This window comes from Rhincodon typus, chromosome 11 (genome assembly GCF_021869965.1).
Source record: "Rhincodon typus isolate 14 chromosome 11, sRhiTyp1.1, whole genome shotgun sequence".
In the NCBI taxonomy this organism is placed as follows: Eukaryota; Metazoa; Chordata; class Chondrichthyes; order Orectolobiformes; family Rhincodontidae; genus Rhincodon; species Rhincodon typus.
Genome location: NC_063342.1, coordinates 7,105,539 through 7,125,022, shown reverse-complemented (window position 1 = coordinate 7,125,022; position 19,484 = coordinate 7,105,539). Strand labels below are relative to the sequence as shown.

Below are 19,484 nucleotides of genomic sequence, written 5' to 3'. Positions count from 1 at the left end.
TCATCCAGCTCTGCACCTTGTTGTCTTGGATTAAACAAATGGTCTGTGCGCGTTAGTGAACTGATGTGCTAGTGTGGACTAGTGTGCTGTGAAGATCAAAGCTTAGGTACAGCTAATAAACACCCCTGTGTTGTAGGTAAATAAATAGAACTAATCTCTCACTCTGAGTACTGGAAGACAGTCACAACAAAAAGGGAAAAAGGATAGATTGTTTTGGCTGAACTACAAAGCCAAGAATATCGAACCTGGCGGCTCAAATACTAATGTCATTACTATCGGTATCACCTAATGTAAGGCTACAATATTCCACTCTCAACTAATCAAGAAAGCAGCCTGTCACCATCTTCTCAAGGGGGATTAGGGATGGGCGATAAATACTGGCCAACCAGCAACGCCCATGTCCAGGAGTGTTTCGCCAAAAGAGTAGTAGAAGTGTCGAGAACCAGAAGATATTTGCTCACAGTGATTTGCAAAAGAACTAAGAGCGGCATGAGGAGGAATTCTTTTACTCAGTGAGTGGGCAAGAATCTGAAATGAGCTGCCTGAAAGCACATTCAAACATAACTTTGAAAAGGGAATTGGGTAAGCACCTGAAGAGCAAAAATATTCTCAAGTCTGTGGGGGAAATGTGAAGGAAGAGTAGAACGAGCTGTCTTGCTCTTGCAGAAAGCCAGCAGGCATGTGCTGGACCAAATGGCCTCCTTCTGTGTTGTCCCTAAGATATGATTCACGATTTTGATCTGAAATCTTTTCTTAACCTCTTAGTCCTCAGAAAAGCAATCCCAGTTTCTCTACTGTCAATATTGAGGAAGAGCAGTGAAAGACAATATAAAATAGGCATCACGATTCTAAAGGGGATGAAGGAGCAGAGGGACTTGGGTGCACAGATCAAAAAAGGTGGCAGGACAGGTGGATAGAGCAGTTAGTAATGTACAGAGTGTTCTTGGCTTTATTAATAGGGGCATAGAGTACAAGAGCAAGGAGGTGAAGCTGAACTTGTACAAGACACTTGTTAGACCTCAGCTGGAGCATTGTGTACAGTTGTGGGTGTCATATTACAGGAATGATGTGAACGCATTGGAGAGAGTGCAAATGCAATTTACAAGAATGGCTCCAGGAATGAGAACCTTCAGTGACGAGGATAGATGAGGACAGAAGTTGGGATTGTTCTCCTGAGAGATGAGACGGCCGAGTGGAGATTTGATAGTGGTTTTCAATTTCATGAGCGGGTTGGAAAGAGTAGATCGGCAAAAGCTGCTCCCGTTTGTAGAAGGAGCAAGAATAAGAGGGCACAGATCTAAAACGATGTGCAAACTAAGCAATGGTAATGTGAGAAAACAATTTTTCACACAGCGAGTAATCAGGATGTGGAATGTATTGCTTGGTGCATTCAAGCGGGGCATTGGGTGGTTATATGGTGGTTCAGGCAGGAGTTTGGCACTGGCTAATAGAACTGGGGTAGGCACGAGGTGCTGAATGGCCTCCTTCTGCTCCGTAACAGATCTGTGATTCAGTGATGCTGTGAATATTAAAAGAATCATTGTCTGGTTTATAATCTTACAATATCCAGATGGTCGACAGAGAGATAGAGAAAAAAAAAACTGGACCAAAACTGGACAGATGGCAGCCCTGGGGTTCCATCACTAAGTGAAAGATTCTGTGCAATAAGACTCCTGCTGTGACAGTATGACACGCTCAATGAGTACAATTCCCCTTTAAGTAACCCTTGTGCATGCCTGGCATGTTGTTCCTGATGAGTGGGCAGAGGCCCAGTCAGATCAGGTTGTGTGCCTTGCTCCCTTTCTGATGGCAGCTCCTTGACATACAATGCTGTAACTTGCAGCCAGGTCAGCTGCCACTGATGTTTATTTTCTCAGTGTGTCACCTTGTCCGTGTTCTTTCTTGTGCATCTGTCGCTCCCTGTGTTTCAAGCCTGCCATTTGGATTTGGTGCGTGGGGACTTATCACAGCGTGAATTTGCAACAGCTCCCCAATATCGCCCTCTCCCCTGCAAGTCCGTGGCTCCAAGTTTTAGGGCTTTGACAGCTCCATTACCCAGCTGCCCCTCTCTGTTAGCGGGCACATGACCCAGCACTTAGATCCGATCCAAACTTGGAAAAGGGCAGGACACTGCAGACAGAAAATGTCAATCGCATCCGCACAACAGGGTTTGTCATCTTTGATCTGTCCTGGGATGTGGCTGTCGCTGGTAAGCCAAGCATTTGTCACCCATCCTAATTGCCCATGAACTGAGAGGCTTACTAGGCCATTTCACAGGGCATTTGAGAGTGAGCCACTAAACTGTGGGTCTGGAGTCACATATGAAGTCACCAGAGACTTACCAGGCCATAGGGCTGCTCTGTTATTAGAGTGAGATGACTGATGGTGGGTGGTTTAGTCTCAGGAAAGAGGAGGATGCTGACAAGGAGAGTCATTCATGATAACCCCAGCCATTGCAGGAATTGAACCCACACTGTTTGCATCACTTCATCCTTCTAGCCAACTGAACTAACCAACCCCTGTAGCTTAGTTGTCCTGCTTTTCCTGGGTTGATTTCTGCTCCAAAGGCCTCTGCTGTTTGGAGTCCATGAGACCATAAGACCACAAGACGTAGGAGCAGAAATTAGGCCATTTGGCCCACTGAGCCCACTCTCCCATTCAATCATGGATGATAAATTTCTCAACCCTATTCACCTTCTTTCTCCCTGTAACGCTTGATCCCCTTGACAATCAAGAACCTATCTATCTCCGGCTTAAATGTACTCAATGACCTGGCCTCCACAGCCTTCTGTGGCAGTGAATTCCATAGATTCATCACTCTCTGGCTGAAGAAGTTTCTCCTTATCTCCGTTCTAAAAGGTCTTCCCTTTACTCTAAAGCTGTGCTCTCGGGTCCTTGTCTCTGCTACCAAAGGAAACATCTTTCAAACATCCACTCTGTCCAGTTCACTCAGTATGCTGTAAGTTTCAATTAGATGCTCCTCATCCTTCTAAACTCCATTGAGTATAGACCCAGAGCCCTCAAACGTTCCTCATACATTAAAGCTTTCATTTCTGGGATCATTCTTGTGAACCTCCGCAAGACTGGCTCCAGTTCCAGTACATCCTTCGTGAGGTATGGAGACCAAAATTGCTCACAGTACTCTAAATGTGGCCTGACCAAAACCTTCTAGGGCCTTAGAAGTACATCCCTGCTTTTATATTCTAGCCCTCTCGAAATAAATGCCAACATTGCTTTCCTAACTACCAACTCAACCTGCAAGTTTACCTTAAGAGAATCCTGGATTAAAAATCCCAAGTCCCTTTGCACTTCAGATTTCTGAATTTTCTGCCCATTCAGAAAATAGTCCATGCCTCTATTCTTCCTAACAAAGTGCATGACCTCATATTTTCCCATGTTATAATCCAACTGCCACTTCTTTGTTCACTCTCCTGATCTGTCCAAATCCTTCTACAGCCTCCCCATCTCCTTAATACTACCTTTCCCTCTACCTATCTTTGTATCATCTACAAACATAGCCAGAATGCCCTCAGTTCCTTCATGTTGATCATTAATGTATAAAGTGAAAAGTTGTGGTCCCAACACTGACCCTTGCGAAACACCACTTGTCATCTGTTGCCATCCTGAGAAAGACCCTTTTATCCCCACTCCCTACTTTTTGCCAGACAGCCAATCTTCTATCCATGCTAGCACCTTGCCTCTAACACCAAGGGCCCTTGTCTTATTTAGCAGCCTCCTGTGCGGCACCTTGTCAAAGGCCTTCTTGAAGTCTAGGTAGGTAACATCCATTGGCTCTCCTTGGTCTGATCCGCTCGTTACATCGTCAGAATTGTCACGCATGACCTCCCTTGATGAAGCCATGCTGACTTTGCCCTATTTTACAACGCACTTCCAAGTGTTCAGAAATCTCATCCTTCACAATGGACTCCAAAATTTTACCAATGACCAAGGTCAGGCTAATCGGCCTGTAATTTCTCATCTTTTGCCTTACTCCCTTCTTAAATGGGAGTGGGGGGGGTTACATTATTGATTTTCCAGTCCTCTGGGACCCTCCCTGACTCCAGTGATTTCTGAAAGGTGACCATGAACAACTCCACAATCTCTTCAGCTATCCCCTTCAGAACTCTGGGATATAGTACATCTGGTCCTGGTTATTTATCCACCTTCAGGCCATTCAGCTTTTCTAGCACCTTCTCCTTGGTGATGGCCAACCTCTGCCCCCCAAATCTTTTGAATTTTTGGCATATCTCTACTAAGGTCCATAACCATTTCAAAATGGCTGCCGATCCTCCAATCATCTGTACAGGCCTTTGGATTGTCTACAGTTACAAGGTGCAGTTATATAGCACCTTTGATGCTGTAAACATATCTACATGCTTCATGCACATTAGCAAATTAAATATACCACTGAGCCACATTAGGAAGTATTAAGGTGACCAGAGGTTTTGTCAAATATAGTTTTTAAGGAGCTTTTAACTGTAGAGAGAGGCTTGCAGAATGGTTTAGGCAGAGAGTTCCAGAGTTTAGGGCCCTTCTATCTGAAGGCACAGCTGCTGTGGTGTGGCAACTGAAACTGAGGCTGCTCAAGAAACCAGAATTTAAGGATGCAGAGATCATGGAAAAGTAAGGGACTGGAGGAGGAGGTACAGGAGTGGGGAGCATGAAATGTTTTGGAGTGATTTTGCAAGAGGACAAGAATTTTTAAATTGCAGCTGTCTGGCTTTCATCTCACAAGCATTGGGTCCTGACCACTGTTATAGTGACTGCAAGAAGCAACTGCAAAGTTTCACAAAAGGGAGGCAATGGTGTATTGGTATTATTACCAGACCATTAATCCAAACACACAGGTAATGTGCCAGGTTTGAATTCCACCATGGCAGATGATGGAGTTTGAATTCAATTTTTAAGATAATCCAGAATTAAGGTTCTAATGATGACCATGAAACCATTGTCGATGGTTGGAAACCCCATTTGGTTCACTAATGTCCTTCAGGGAAGGAAACTGCTGTCCTTACCTGGTCTGGTCTACGTGAGATGCAATAAGTACAATGTTCTTGAAGCTGTGTGGACAAGACTGCATGGCCCTAAGATTGGTGTGGGTGGAATGGGTTTCAGTGTGTGAGGTACTGGCATAGGAAGGGGTCTTTTGGTGTGATGGGCTGGGTCCAATGACCTGTCAAATCTAATACAAAAGGCTTTAAAGAGGGCTTTAAACTAATTAATGAGTTTGAGAGACGGGATATGTGGGCTCACAAAGTAAGAGAATATGATAGCATTACACGGCAGCTATTTGGATAATGACACCCAGAGAGAAATCGAAAGGCACAGAGTTTACAAATATAGAAAAACTACAGTAAATAGGGTCACAAGGGGAAAAATGGTAAGAAAAGTCAAAATTAATGGCTCTCTACTTGGATGCATGCAGTATTTGGAACAAAATCAATGAATTAATAGTACAAACACTGATTAATGGATATGGTCTTATAGCCATGATGGATACTTGGTTACAAGGTGATCAAAGCTAGGAACTAAATATTCAGGTGTTTGTGAGAGTCAGGAAGGAAGGGCTGGTGGGGGTTGCCTTGTTGGTAGGGATGGAATAAGTATAATAACAAGAAATGATCATGGATTTGAAGATATGGGTGGAGTTAAGAGATAAAAAGGGAAAGAAGACCCTGGTAGGACTAATCTATAGGGCCCCTAACAGTAACTAAATGGTGGGGCAGAGACTATATGAGGAGATAATGGGAACAAGCTATATTCCAGTGAGGAAGAAGAACTCGAGCAAGGGGATTAATCAACCATGGCTTAACCAGGGAAGTTAAGGATAGTATTGAATTGAAAAAGAAAGGATATAATGTTACTAACATTCATGGTAAGTCAGAGGTTTTGAGAAAGTTTTATACATCAATGGAAGATGACAAAAAATAATAAAGGGGGAAGAAATAAACTTTGGGGTAAACTTGCAAGTAATATCAAGATGGAGAGAAAGAGCTTCTTTAAATATGTAAAAGGAAGAGAGAAGCCAGACCAGAGAAAATAACAACCAGAAAATGGTAGGAGTTGAATAAAATACTTTGCATTCATAGTCAAAGATACTAATAGCAGTCCAAAATTACTAATAATCAAGGAACAAAAGGAAAAAAAATGAAATAAGTACAATAACTATCACTAGAGAAAAGATGTACTAGGGAAATTACTGAGGCTAAAAACCGACAAAGTCACTCATTTATCTGATGGGGTCTGATGGGGTGCACCCTGGGAGTTGAGAGGAAGTAGTTACAGGCATTGTGGATGCATTGTTTGTAATCTTGCAAGAATCCTTAGATTCTGGTGAAGTCCCATGAGATTGGAAAACTGCCAATGTAACAGTTTTATTTAAAGAGGGAAGGGACTAAAGAAAGGTAACTATAGGCCAGTTAGCTTAACATCTATTGTTGGGAAAATGTTAGTGTCTATTAGAAAGAATATAATAGCAGATCATTTAGAAAAACATGATGTGATCAAGTAGAATCAGCATGGCTTCATGAAGGGGAAATCATGTCTGATAAATTTAATAGAAATTTTTGAGAAAGTAACAAGCAAGATAGATAAAAGGGAAACAATGGACATGATATATTTGCATTCTCAGAAAGCATTTGATATAAATTAGACTATTTAATCAGATAAGCATAACTAGTGTTGGGGAGAGTATATTAGCATGAACAGAGGATTGGTTAACTTACAGAGAACAGAGAGCTGGGATCAGGGGATCATCTTCAGGATGGCAACCTCTACCTAGTGGAATGGCAGTAGGATCAGTATTGGAGTCACAATTATTTACATTCTTCATTAATGACTTGGATGAAGAAAGTAAACATACTATATCCAAGTGTGCAGATGAGAAAAATAGGTAGGAAAGCAAGTGGTGAGGGTGATACAAAGCTTCTGCAGAGGGATAGAAACAGGCAAAGTGAGTATGCAAAAATTTGGCAGATGGAATATCCAGAATGCCCTCATCCATGTCGGTTATCACACCCCCCAATACGCCTAGCTACTGCATTGCATGGGTACTCCCTGCACAGCCAACCCATTTTCTTCTATTCACCATACCTAACATTTATTGCTCTCTGACTTATCATCAGTTATATCATTGTTTGCCAATCTCTTTTTTCTCTCTCTGCATTTCTCTGAGCTCTGTTTTCATGTACTCTACTCAACACCCACACCCCCACCCTGTCATCAGCATAAATACCCTCTTTCCCAGCTGTTTTCAGTTATGATGAAGGGTCACTGGACTTGAAATATTAACTCTGCGTTCTCTCTACAGTTGTTGCCAGGGTTACTGTGTTACTGCTGCAGTCCCTGTTTTTGTATGAGGTTATGACTCTATGACTCCAAGACCATAAGATGTAAGAGCAGAAGTAGGCCATTCAACTCCATGAGTCTACTCTGCCATTCAATAAGATCACAGCTGATCTAATAATCCTCAACTCCACTTTCCTGCCTTATCCCCATAACCCTTGATTCCCTTACTGATTAAAAATTTGTCTATCTCAGCTTTGAATTTACTCAATAACCCAGCCTCAATAGAAAATTCCACAGATTCAAAACCCCTAAGAGATAGACAGAATTTTAATCAATAAGGGAATGAAAAGTTATGGAGAAAAGGCAGGAAAATAGAATTGTGGATTAATAGACCAGCCATGAGCTTATTGAATGACAGAATAGGCGTGTTGGGCTGAATGGCCTCCTTCTGCTCTTGCATCTTAATGTCTAAATTTTCCTTTACAGATAACAATGTAACTCCCTCTTGAAAAGCTTGATTGAACCTGCCTCCACGACACTTTCAGTGCCAGTGCATTCCAGACCCTAATTACTTGTTAAGTGAGCCTTCCTGCTCATCTTATGCTGCTTGGCCTGCTGTGTTCATCCAGCTCTACACCTTGTTATCTCAGATTCTCCAGCATCTGCAGTTCCTACCATCTCTTATTCTCAGTTCACTTTTACTTCTTTTACCACATGCCTTAAATCTGTGGCCTCTCGATGTTTTCACGAGTGGAAATAGTGTGTCATTATCTGCAGGGCGAGGAAACCACAGCTTTCCAGATCCATGTCATATTTTGGATTTTTATATATTCATTCTTGGGATGCGGATGTTATTGGCGGGGCCAACATTTATCTCCTTTCAAAGGGTCACTAATGTTTACAATTCTCCTTCCAGGAGGCTGAGTCATTGAATACATTCAAGGCAGAGATTAGATCAACAAAGGAGTCAACAAGTACGAGCAGCAAGCAAGAAAGGAGTGTTGAGACCAATCAGGTTAGCAATGATGCAATTGAATGGTACAGCAGGCTTGAGGGGCTGAATGGCCCCCTCATGGTCCTATTTTTGATGCTCACATGCCCTTGATCCGAGCGTCTTGCTCAGTCTGTACCAAGGTCAGTTGCAAGTCAGCTACATTGCTGTGGTTCTGGAATCACATGCAGCCTAGACCAGGTAGGGATGGCAGATTTCCTTCTCTAAAGGACATTAGTGAACCAGATGGATTTTTAAAAACAATAATCTGGTGGATTCATGATCAGTCGAAATCACGCTAGAATTTTATTGATGATGAATTAATGAATTCCATTAAAATGCCTCCAGCTGCCATGTGGCATTTGAATGTTTGTCTCCTGGGTATTAGTGCAGGTGCCTAGATTCTGAACCAGATTCAGGTCTCCTAGTTCCGAAGAAAGGTCATAGGACCTGAAACGTTAACTCTGCTTTCTGTCTCCATAGATGCTGCCAGACCTGCTGAGTTTCTCCAGCAATTTCTGGTTTTGTCACAGACTTCCACTCTTCACAGCTCCTTATTTGACAATAAATCTGGATTATTGGTGTTAGCTCACACCACCACCAGCCACCCTCCCTCCCAAGTGCCTCACCCCACCTCCGCCTTTGCTCAACATTGAGTTAACTGTGGTGTTTGATTGAAGGAAAGTGTGATAGCAACATCTGACAGACAATGTTATATTTTTGATGGGCAACCATTGTTGAAATGGCCAAAACATGGCACGACTTTGCATGAAGCGAGCTCTCACAAGCAGCAAGGGGGGAAAGGCCCGATTTTCTGGCTGGAACGATATGATTTGAGGAATAAATGCCAGGCCACCTAGGGGCCTCTCCTTTGATGAAGTGGCCTATGGAAGCTTTATAATCCACCTAAGGAGTCAATCAGGACCTCAATTCAAATGTTTACCTGTATGCTGGCACTTCCAACATTGCAGGACGCCCCTCAGGCTGCAGCCCATGTCTTTGGAGTGGGTCTCAAACCTATAACCATCTAACTCAAAGCTGAGAGTGTCACAAAAGGCCACTGCAGATTTTTGTAGACTTTGGGCAGCACAATGGCTTTGGGAAGCACAGTGGCTCAGTGGTTAGCAGTGCTGCCTCACAGTGCTAGAAACCTGGGTTCAATTCCAGCCTCAGGCAACTATCTGTGTGGAGTTTGCACATTCTCTGCGTGGGTTTACTCCAGATGCTCTGGTTTCCTCTCACAGTCCAACTTGTGCAGGTTAGGTGGATTGGCTTTGCTATAGTGCCCAGGAATGTGTGAGTTAAGTAGATTAGCCAAGGGCAATAGGGTAGGGGGGTGTGAGTCTGGGTGGGATGCTCTTTGGAGAGTTGGTGTGGACTTGTTTGGCCAAATGGCCTATCCCACATTGTAGGGGTTAAATTAAATACCAAGTACTGGAGATTTTAAATATAAACTGTTAAGTGCAAGTGAAACTTGGCAGGCCTGGCAATATCCGTGGAGAGAGAAACAAAGTTAGCGTTTTGACTCCAGTATAACTTCTTCTGAGAAGAGGGATTTTGAAACATTAACTATGTCTCTCTCACCAAACATGCTGTCAGCCCTTTAATGGAGAAGATGTGGTAATATCACTGGGCTAGTGATCTTAGCACCTACATATTCGTTCAAATCCCAGATAGTGAAATTGAAATTTAGTCAGAATCTGCAATATCAGAAGCTCGTCTAATTATGACCATGCAACTTCTGTCGAATTGTTGATTTGAAAAAAATATCTGATTCACTAATATCCTTTAGAAAAGGAAATCTGTTATTCTAATCTGGTCTGACCTACATGTGATTCCATGGGGTTGATTCTTCACTGCACTTAGGATAATAAATGCTGGCCTAATCAATAACTCCCATGAATGAATGAAAATAAAAGCACATTAACTGTGAAAACAACGCACAATTTATAAAACATGCAGTTTTAGGCAATGTTCTCCAAGTCATAACAGCATAAACAAAATTCTACCAATTTTCAGAACCGAAATATCGCAGCTGTTGAAAATCTGAAATGTAAACAGCAAGTACTGGAGAAACTCAGCATGTCTGGCAGCATCAGTGGAGAGAAAAACAGAGTTTAAGTTTTGTAATGTAACCGTTTTTCCCTTTGTAAATTAAGTTTTATCACAGTTAATTACTGGACCTGAAATGCTAACTCTGCATTCTCTCCACACATGCTGCCAAACCTACTGCATTTCTCCAGCAATTTCTGTATTTGTTTCTTATTTCCAGCACCTGCAGTTCTTTGGATTTTTCAGGGGGTTTATTTTAACAATTGACAATAGTTATGTAGTCACTACTGGACTAGTTTCTCTTTATTCCAGACCTATCAGTAGAACTGCAAGATTATGAACTGGGGTTGTTACCTTGGAGATGCTGCCTGACCCATTGTGTTTCCAGAAGGTTCTGTTGGTACTTCTCCTCTTCTGCCCTGTTTTATATTGTTTTGCGACAGTTTCACTTGCACAGACCATGATCTTATTGTTGTTGAAAAAGCTCAGCAGGTCTGGCAGCATCTGTGAAGGAGAAAACAGAGTTAACTTTTCGGGTCCGGTGACCCTTCCTCAGAACCCTTCCTCATGTCACCGGACCCGAAACGTTAACTGTTTTCTCCTTCACGGATGCTGCCAGACCTGCTGAGCTTTTCCAGCAACTTTGTTTTTGTTCCTGATTTACAGCATCCGCAGTTCTTTTGGTTTTTATCTTATTGCTGTTTGTGGGAGCTTGCTGTGCATCTAAATGGTCCCTATGTGACAAACAGGGTAACACAAAAACAACGTACCCGCATCTAGCCATGAAGAGGCTTTTGAAAGTCCTGGGGTCATAGAATTTTACAGTACAGAAAGAGGCCATTCAACCCATTGTGTGAGTACAGGCTCCCAAAAGAGCTACCCAGCTAGTCCCTTTCTCCAGCTTTATCTCTGTAGCCCTCTAAATTCGTCACTTTCAGATATATATCCAGCTCCCTTTTGAAACCTCCTATGGAATCCACCTCCACCACCCTCCCAGGCAGCTCATTCCAAATCCCAACAACTCTCTGAGTAAAGAAGTTTCTCCTCATCTCTCTCCTAGCTCTCTTACTGACAATCTTGAAGCTGTGACCCTTAGTTACTGACATACCAACTAGTGGGAACAGAATATCCCTCTTTTCCCTGTCAAAATTGTTCATAATTTTGAATACCTCAATAAGGTCACCTCTTAACCCTCTATGCTCCAAGGAGAATAAGCTCAATCTCTCTGATCTTTCTGAAAACAAAAATTGGAGTGGGTTAGGCAGCATCCATGGAAAGAAACCATGTTTTTGGTTTTCAGTTCAGCTCCCAGCATCTGCAATAATTTGCTCCTTCTCTAATCTTTCCTTTGATTCTAAAATAGCTCATTCCTGGTGTCATTCTAGTAAGTCTCCATTCCACTCTCTCCGGGGCTTCAACATCCTTCCTTCAGTAAAGTGCCCGGAATTAAACACTCCGGCGTGTGGCCACGACAGGCGCTATGCAAACGCAAATTCTTCCTGGCGCTGGAAACTGGAGAGGGCGAAGGGAGAAACACAAAGGGTCATAAGAAATACGAATTAAGGAAAAAAAGAGTCAGAAGGAAGGGTGGTGTGTGAGCAGGACGAAAAATGTTCGTGAGAGAATATGCTGGCGAGGGTTTGCAATATCAGCGAGCTCTGTGTGGCTGTAGTCACAAGAGGTTGAGTAAATACTGTAAGCTCTAGGCTCTGTGGGGCAGTCTGAATCCCAGAGTTTGCTCGTGTTGAGTGGTGGAGCTTTTAGCCTGTACTGTGTCGTGTGTGTGTTTTTTTTCTAGATGTCTTCAATTGGGAGGTGCCTAGGCATTCGGTCGGCCTGGACTGCCTCATTCTCTGTTATAGCTTGGCCGGAGAAGGTTTGTGTATTGTGGGTGAGAGACAGAACCTCTTCAGAATTATTATTTCCCCCAGTCTTCCAGCATTAATTCCAGTCTTGATCATCATTAAGCCTTTGCTTTGATCTGTCTCTCTGCGTTTTTTCTTTCATTTTTAACACAAAATGTTGGATCGCGGGGCGCTCCAGAAGATACATTTTGCAACCCAGTTACTTTGTATTCCTGAAGCCGGCCTTTGAATCCAGTATCTGTCGGTGGTGAGGTTCGGGGGAGGGGGGTGGGGAGGGTTGTTTGGGGGGGTGTGGGGAGGGGGTCTTGGGAGGGGGGGGGGGGGAGGGGAAGGATTGGTCGCTAATCCTGAATTAAACAAGGCAGCAGTAACAGCAACAACAAGCTGAGACATTTCCTTTGTAACCATTTACAAAAAAGAAAACTGCAGCGTTTCCTGATTTCTGGCTGGGATTCCCGGAGCTGCTGTGTAACAAAAAAAAAGGGGGAGATCAGGTAAGAGGACCAATCATTTATTTAAAACGTATTCTGTATCTGTTTGTATGTCATTTATTTTTTAAAAAAAAAAGACGCAGAGGATGGGTTGGATCGCGGGCCAAGTTAATTTCCGACTGGTGAAATTGACTTGGACTGCTGTTCCCACTTTCCCCAATCCCAGGGTATTTCTGTTTGGAGATCTCCAGTGCTGTCGGTACATTTCCGCCTCCTTCTTCATGAAACCCCCCATCCGCAGAGAGGCCGTCAATACAAAGCATCTACCTTCATCTCAATTAACCCACTGACACTTGGAGGGGAAATCAGGAAGCCTTTGTTGTTTTGGAACCACTGTTATCATGCGCTTGTATTTTTTAAAAAAAAATCAGTGTGGTTCAAGAATTAGTATCGCCATTCTTTAGCCGGTTTGTGTTGTGTATGTGTGTGTCTGTGTGTATTTATGTACCACATTTTGATATTTGGGCCTCTCAGTATTGTTTTTCCAGCCTTTGACTTGTACAGTCTGACTGGGAGTTGCTAGCGTTAAGGTTATATCTTCTTTTTAAACAATAAAGACCTTTATTAATGTCCATTTTGAAAGAGCTGGTGTTAGCAATTTGTAAACTGGACTGTTTTGAACCGACTGCTCTGAAGTTGTTTCAATGTGGTCAGTGGTCAATGCACAGAGGCTACAGGGCGAATCATTTGAATTATATTAGCCACAGGCTATTGATTCACCATGTGGTTAATTTAATGTTTATAAATCTATATAAATGGCCTTCAGTTGCTGGGATTTTGTTTTCTGTATATCCTCCTATGACCCCCACTCACTTCATGTCCTGTTTTACCCCATCCCAGTAACACCGAACCCTCTCCCTCCGGCCCCCTGTCCTTGAAAGGTTTCTCTTCCACCCAATTCTTAGAGGTACCCATTGTGATCCCTGACCATCATCAGCCTGTGGTTCAGTGCACTGTGGATGGCACCATTACCTCCCTGTGTCCTCAATGGAAGAGTCCCCCCACCCCCCGAGGGCACCTTTCTTTTCCCTCTTCACTGTTCAAAGGCTTCCTCAAATCAACAACCACTTGCATTCGTATAGTGCCTTCAGCGTAGTAAAATGCTACAAGGCATTTCGAAGGAGCCTGTGGAGGCAGGCACATGATTGGACACTGAAGCGATGGGGTGAAGACCGAAAGTTCAGTCAAGGATGTAGATGTTGAACAAGGACGGAGAGAAACGTGGCAAGGTTTAGGAAGCAAATTCCACAGCCTGGGCACCATGCCACCGAAAGCACAGCCACCAAGCATGTGGGAGGTGCCCAAGAGGCCAGAATAGCAAGAAGGCAGATTTCCTGAAGAATCACAGAAGTGGGGGAGGAGCAAGGCCAGGGAGGATTTGAAGATGAGGATGAGAACATTCAAATTAAGGTGTTGTTGAGAAGTGTTTTTTTTTATTAACTTTGGATGTAACTGTGGATTAGTCTATTCTCATCTGTTTTAGCTGTGTGAGGTGTCTTTAAGGTCGACTTCCTGCCTCTGTAATCAATCGGGTAGCTGGAATCTTGACCATGTGTGCATGCACACATACACAGACATACACACACACAGTGTTACTGGAGTACGATCAGGAACAGGAATAGGATCAAGAACAGGAAACCCTGCCAATTCTGAATCTTACTATAGTCCCAGTTAAGATAAATACATGGAACTTAATTTTAAATTTTGAATTTCCCTGCTGTATATGGGTCCTTTAATCCACTGAAATATTGGATTAATGTTTATTATCCCATACAGTATTTGCACTGCACAAAGTATTGTCACGAAACAGGAAGGATCCTTTTTATTTCTTCATGCATGTTGCTGACAGGACAGGTATTTATTACCCATCCGTAGGTTCCTAGGGAATGTGTTGTTAAGCTGACCTCATGAAGATTTAATGAAACCAAGTATCTTGTCAGAAAACAAGACGGAGTTGTAGAGAATTATCACATGTGGGTCCAGAGCCACATATAGGCCTGGCCCGAGTGAGATTGACCGTGTAAATGAACATGAATGTGGTCTTAATACAAACCTGACAGCTCCATGGTTGTTTTTACCAATGCTAGTTTGTTATTTCCAGATTTGTTTTAAAAAAGAAGTCAATTTAGTTGCAATGATGAGAGTGAGTTTGTTATCTCTGGGTGAGATTTAATTTTGTTCTCTCTGAACTATTAGTCTGACAGCAAAACTATTGTACTGTATACATGTTAAGCTGTGTGTTTTGGCCAGTATCTTTGTGGTGAGCAATTTATTTATTTTCATCTTGCATAGTAACCAGTGTTCCTTTACTCATTCCCAGGATAAGAGCATCACTGGCTAGGCAGCATTTATTGCCCATCCCTAATTGCCCAGAGGGCAGTTAAGAGTCAACCACATTGCTGTGGGTCTGGTGTCACATGTCAGCCAGACCAGGTAAGGATGGCAGTTTCCTTCCCTAAAGGATGTTAGTGAACCGGATGAGTTTTTCTGACAATCGACAATAGAAATAATGGTCATCATTAGACTCTTAATTCCAGATTTTTTAAAAATTGAATTCAAATTCCACCATCTGCCATGGCAAGAGTCAAACCTGGGTACCCAGAACATTACCTGGGTTGCTGGATTAATAGTCCAGCAATAATACCACTTGGCCATCGCCTTCCCCCATGTTTAATGTAGCTGTGCTGGCCCTATATGGCTGTCTGTCTAGAATGTTCTGGAACTGGTCTCGCTGCCCCTGGACTAGAAAAGGGGAAAAACTCCATCAGGTTTCCTGCTACTTAGCACTGCATGCTGGGAAATTGACCCAAGATGGGATTGGTTGCTGTAATTATGCTTCCCTGTTCATTGCCTCCCTGCAGTCTGTGACCACTGGGGGCAAGGTATCTACAGGGCATCATTACACCATGGGCGGAGTCCCTACCTCTTGGCCAGAAGCTTTGGGTTTTCTCCCTTTGAGGATTGAGGAAGATGCACTCATAACACTGCCCAATTGGTTGAGCAGCATCCTGCAAATCCCCCTGGCACGTACCAATGTCAGGCTGTCTTCGAGTCATACAGTACAGAAACAGACCCTTCGGTCCAACTAGTCCATGCTGCCCTTAATCCCAAACTAAACTAGTCCCACCTGCCTGCGCTTGGCCCATATCCCCTCAAACCTTGCCTCAGGATGGGAGACATTCCTGAATAGCCATGTGATGGAGACAAAAAAATGGTGGAGACTCTGTCATCGGCGTCCATAGCTCCAGTCCACATCATTTATATACAAGTGCCATAGCAACTGTAAATCTTTAGGGATGGGAGGAAGTGACGGTGCAGTTATAACACAGTGTGGAGCTGGGGGAATACAGCAAGTCAGGCAGCATCAGAAGAGCAGGAAAGTTGATGTTTTGGGTCAGGACACCATCTCTGAGTGAGTTATAACCCCACTGCGATGCCTAACTTTCCTGCTCCTCTCTCGCTGCCTGGCCTGCTGTGCTCCTCCAGCTCCACACTGTGTTATCTCTGACTCCAGCATCAACAGTTCTTACTATCTCTGATGGTGCAGTTAGCTGGCTGGCTGATATGGATCTGATTGATGCCAACCCGATTGGATTCACTCCCTACCCTAGGTTTGCGAATTTTGGAACTGACTCTCTTGGAATGAAGGGAACAATAAGGGAGGCATTTAATCAGAATTTCAGGATTTCTGGAAACACTTCAGAGCATGTGTTTGAAGTGCAGAGACTGTGTTGCAGTGTAGGAAATATTTAGGAATAGGAAATTGGGATAATCTCGTCATTATTGCTGTTCGTGGCTCCCACGAACAGCAATAATGACGAGATTATCCCAATTTCAGTGTAGATTGATGTATAAGTGTTGACCCAGACACCAGGGATGACTCCCGCCAGCTCCTCTTTAAAATTTTGCAATGGGACCATCTACACCCTTCTCAGGGGCCAGATAAGGTTTAAAATCGTCATAGCACACAGCATCTCTGGCAGAACAGCACTCTTGTCTGGGCTGCAAGGGAGAGTCAGGTCTTCCTGTGGGACTCGAAGCCACAACCCCATGTGAGTCCAAGTTGGAAAATGTCCTCTAAATAAAACCCAAATAAACTGCTGATGCTGTAAATAAGAAACAAAAACAGAAATTGCTAGAAAAGCTCGACCTGTCTGGCAGAACTGAGGAAGGGTCACTCGACCCCGAAAAGTTAGCTCTGATTTCTCTCTATAGATGCTGCCAGACCTGATGAACTTTCATAGCCATTTTCGTTTTTGTTGTAGAAAGTGCCCTGGCCCTTGAGCCATTGCTGAAATCACGAAGAATGGATGGGAGTCCACAGGATTGATCACGATTTGGGTGTTACAAGTGAAATGAAAGGAGTTACGACACTTGCAAAACAAAGTGTTTGGCAAGTGTATTTACTTTCTTTCCCTGTTATATTGATATTAGCGTGGACTCTGCTCCTCTGCACTTTCCTCATGTATGCTTTCTGAGCTTTTGTGTACAGCATCCCTCTTGATCCCTGCCTGGACCAACACCAGTCACACCATCAACTCCTCCGTCTCTGTCTATCCTTGCCCTTTTGATCTCTGGGACTCCTCATCTTCCCTTCCACTTACAATCTAAGGATCACATAAGGTCTAGATGTCTGGAATGAATGGGTCACCTTTTGAGGATAAGTTAGACACCCTGGGCTTGTTTCTATTGGGGTTTAGAAATGTAAGAGGTGATTTGATTGAAGTGGACAAAATTCTGAGCAGTCCTGACAAGGTAGACAAGGTGAAAGGTATGTTTCCTTTTGTGGGTCACTCCAGAACTAAGGGGGCAGCCTTTTAGGAGAGAGATGAAAAGTTTATTTCTCTCTCTGAGTATTGTGTGACTTTGGAACTCTTTGCTTCCAAAGGCAGTGGAGATGTGATCAGTGAATATCTTTCTGGTGGATTTGGACAGCTTCTTGTTAGGCAGGGGAATCTGGGGTTACGGGAGATAGATCGGAATGTGGAAATTGAAACACAAACACATCATCCATGGCTGAATGATTGAACATGTTCAAGGGGGCAAAAGGCCTATGCCTGCTCCTGTTTTGTACATTCGTATGTCACACAAATTTTATGGGTCTTGATTCGGATGCCAATCCTGATGGACAGATGAATGCCAAAATCATTTCGATGTCAGGTTGAGAAACATGAGTTTGGATGCAGTGTGGGTCATGTGGTCTCTTAGGCCTACTCTCCATCCAAGGCTGTTCTTCACTAGAACTGCCATTTCTCACCCATTTGCCACAGAGCTTGCTGCTCCCGAATCTATTCATCTTGGTCTTGAAGATGCTCACCAATAATAATTCATGCTTGCTTGAGGAGAGAATTCCAAAATTCACAACCCTCTGAAGGAATGAAGTTCTGCCTCATTTCAGTCTTATCATGGGATCATTGCAGGCCTGGGATACTGCTTTGCTCTGACTAGTGAACTGGGCACTGCTTCTATGGTCATTTGGAGATATGCTGAACCTGTTAGGTCGAGAAGGGTCAATTGTTGGACCTGTTTGTTCACTCCATCACTGCCTTCAATCAGATTGTGTCCCTTCAATACCTCAAGTGTGAAGCTCTTAACCCACATATTCTAACCCCTCATTAACCTCTTCCTTGCTCTGTCCCTGTAATCCTCTGTAAGCCTAAAACCTTCTCTTTCCTCCTCTTCCCTCACCACCAGCTTCTCCATTCTTCTATGACTCACTGGGTAGCACTCTGTCTGAGTCAGAAGGTATGGAGTTCAAGTCCCCCTGCAAAACCTGGGCCCTTGGGCTGACTCTGTAGGGCAGTGCAGAGGGAACGTTGCATTGTTAGAGATCCTGCCTGAGATTCTGAACTAACTGTGGAGTTGTGTGGGTGAAAGCAACCCCACAGTCATATGTTGAAGAACAGTTGCGGAGTTCTGTTGCTGGAGAGCTTGCTGTGATCAAATTGGCTGCTTCATTTAGGTGGCACAGTGATCAGCGCTGCTGCCTCACAGTGACAGGAACTTGGGTTCGATTCCAGCCTTGTGCAGGTGTCTGTGTGGAATTTGCACTTTCTGTGCGGGTTTCCTCTGGGTGCTCGAGTTCCATCCCACGGTCCAAAGATTTGCAGGCTAGGTGGATTGACCATGCGAGATTGCCCAATAATGTCCAAGGTTGTGTGCGTTAGCCATGGGAATTGCGGGATTATAGGGTGGGGTGGTGGATTGCTCTACGGAGGGTCCATGCAACCTCGATGGGCGAAGGGCCTGTTTCCACACTGTAGGGATTCTATGATCTCGTACGTTACAACAGTGACATTTAAAAGTGCTTCAGTGGCAGAAGAATGCTTCAGGACTTCTACAAGATAATATAAATGCAAAGTCTTTTTCTTTTGCAGTCTTTCATGCTCCATTTCTGGCCAGTTGTGTATCTGAGTCCACTTGCCAACAAAGCAGCATCTTATTCTCAAGCAGTCGAAATTGTTCTTCCTTTCTAAGACTTTTGTTTCTGTTTTGTTGATGAAGACTATCACCAGTTTGTCTCCTTTCTTTTCAGTGATATTCAGGGTTGCGTGATTTGGGTATTCTCCATCTCCTTCAGCCCACCATTTGCCACAAAGCTTCACATGTCTAAGAGCAAAGCTCTGTCGCTGCCTCCCACCACTCCTGTAGTTTTTGGCTTTGGAACTGTCTTTCTTAAAAGCGGGTCTTTCAGTATTCTTTAAGGCAGAAACAGATTGTTGATGAGCAAAGGGTTGAAGGTTAGTGCAGATAGATGGGAAAGTAGAGTGTGAGATTACAAGGTGTAGAGCTGGATGA

General features: G+C 43.6%; 1 protein-coding gene across 2 annotated transcripts in view; it reads left to right on the top strand.

The window, feature by feature from the left end:
• Positions 1 to 19,484, top strand: part of nrip1a (nuclear receptor interacting protein 1a) — a 98,032-nt gene that overhangs the window by 15,526 nt on the left and 63,022 nt on the right. The window contains exon 1 of one of the 2 annotated variants that reach the window (XM_020518992.2): positions 12,544 to 12,689. The exons of the other annotated variant lie outside the window; for it this stretch is intronic. The gene's annotated coding sequence lies outside the window, so the exon portion shown is untranslated. Of the gene's footprint in view, positions 1 to 12,543; positions 12,690 to 19,484 lie in introns of those variants that run through there. 2 annotated transcript variants of the gene reach the window in all.